Source organism: Castor canadensis, chromosome 1, assembly GCF_047511655.1.
Source record: "Castor canadensis chromosome 1, mCasCan1.hap1v2, whole genome shotgun sequence".
NCBI classification, from domain to species: Eukaryota; Metazoa; Chordata; class Mammalia; order Rodentia; family Castoridae; genus Castor; species Castor canadensis.
The window spans coordinates 8,547,487-8,549,738 of record NC_133386.1 but is presented as its reverse complement, the minus strand read 5'-3'; positions in this window follow the sequence as shown (position 1 = coordinate 8,549,738).

Genomic DNA, 2,252 nt, shown 5'->3' with positions numbered 1-2,252 from the left:
TATGTAACGGCATGCATATTAGATGTAATAACTTGGCTGAATGCCGGCTTCGTCTGTACTTGTATAAAAGCCATTGCACTGAGCAGCTCACGTGTGGGTAACAAAGCAGGTCAGACCTTCCCACAGCTCCTCACTTTTTCTTGGGCTGCCTGGGGCAAAGCACTTGACCTGCCCTGGCACAAAGAAAAAATGTGCTAAGCTTGCAATATTCGGTAGGTTTGCTCTCTGGAAGTGCTCATCTTTGGATGAGTCTGGATGAGGAATTTCCTCAAGTGTGGAAATAGGCATCCATTGTTTTCGGCAATAGAAACAGGCGATCTCCAGTGGGAAAGGCAGGTTAGGTCAGCTAGTGAATGAGAACATCTGCACAAGTGGCACCAAATCCATTGTCGGTCTAAAGAGGACATTTACTTAAATTCACAGAAAATGCGAGCCATGCACTTACACAACTGACAGGTTTAAATACTGTTGCGATTGTGACTGCTTTAAGACAGTTTTTGGCAAAGAAGATTTTTTCAGAACAAAGTTAATTATGCTAAATATTGGTAAATGTTGGTGAATACGTTCAGTAAAGGCCTTAAGCTTGGAAGCTTCTGATGTATATTTGATGATTTAAAATACATTAAAGCCATAACAGATATTGAGGGCCAGTGTCGTCTATGTGGTGCACACAAGTGTCACAGGGTCTGGGCTCAGAGGCTCCTTGCTGGGGTTAATATTCTGCTCTTTCTGTCTTGGAATTCCTACACTGAGTGAAAGAAAGGTCTCATAGTTTCATTTCTTGCAAAAGTTTTAGCCAGTCCTAGGGGTGGTTATTATCAGTGTGAATAGCTATTGCCTCAAGGGTAAAGGGATGTTTCAAAACCACTTGGGCAAGTTATGAAATACTTGTTTGTAACTCATCTATTTATAGTAAAACACAACCGAAACATTTCCCTTTGTGGAGGCAAAGGCATGTCATTCCTGTCAATGGACGGCCCAGGCCATCCCTGACTTTCAGTCATGGCGGCAAGTCACACAGAGCTGAAGATAACCACGTGACTCCTAATCCCACGTGCTAGAAAAGTTACACCTCTGAGTCTGTGGATATATAGTAAAAAATCTTTGAAATAGTTATTCTACATGCTGGAATGTGGAAAACGTGTAGGAGAAAATTTGACTCAAAATTGAAAGCAGACAAACTGCCCAACACATAGCAGTTTGAGTGTTTGAATTCACGTGTGTGCACGCACGCACAGGTAAACTAAGGAGTCAGGCATCGGGCCTTTCTCATCCATCAAGGCTGGGGGATTTTAAACCCTCCTTTTATGTTACAAACCCCTTGAGAGCTTGGACCCTGACTCAGCCCTCCTCCCCTGCCCCCCCCCCCCCGCACACTCAATGCTGCTGGCTGTGATTAACTCTCAAGCTACTGAAGCAGACAGGTTTCTCCTCGTCTTCTCTTTTAGAGATGCTGCAAAGCCCATCGGAAAACAACTCCACTCATAGCAAACACACTGTTTCCACACCCTGTTCCAAGCTCTGCGTGTCATGGTTGTTAATCCTCACCCCAGCCCCTCCTCTGAGCAAGGCTCCGATAATACCCATTTCACAGATGAAGCACCAGTCACAGTTAGTAAATGACAGAGTTGAGATTCCACCACAGTGCTGCTGAGTATGTACCTCGCTCCACTACTGGGACCATGGCCCCACATATGAGGAAGAGCTGGCCACAGGAGGAGGGAGTATTGCATCCCAAGAGCAGAGCAGCAAGGGCAAGAGGAGTAGGTTGGCTCTAGGTTGCCTTCCCAGCCTCCCTGATTCCCCGTGGGAGAGAGGAAGAGGACACCTGGGACTGCTCTCGAGCAGTGGTGAGTGCTTGACTTCAGGCCATATTAGCATACTACCCTGCAAGAAACACCCTGGCTGTGGTGGCCACAGTGCCCAGGACAGGTTTGGTGCGGGCAGCTAGCTGTCCATTTCTATACGGTCCAATTCCTCCCCATACCCTGTCTGCCACCCATCCTTTCTTGCTGACTTCAGGTGAGCATGTGCAGTTTCTTTTGGTGGGGGGATCCAGCGAGCACAAAGGCAGGGGTGGCTCAGGCCACAGCCTGTGGGATGTCTGTGTAACCACTGTGGCTGAGAGGCCGTTTCACTCACTTTCATGGGGACCTCCTTCCTGTGTGTGGGGACTATGACAAGTCCTTGTCCTGACCGGCAGGCAGGCAGGATTTCCCCAGCTCTGTTTGTCTCCGCGGGGCTTTCTCGGG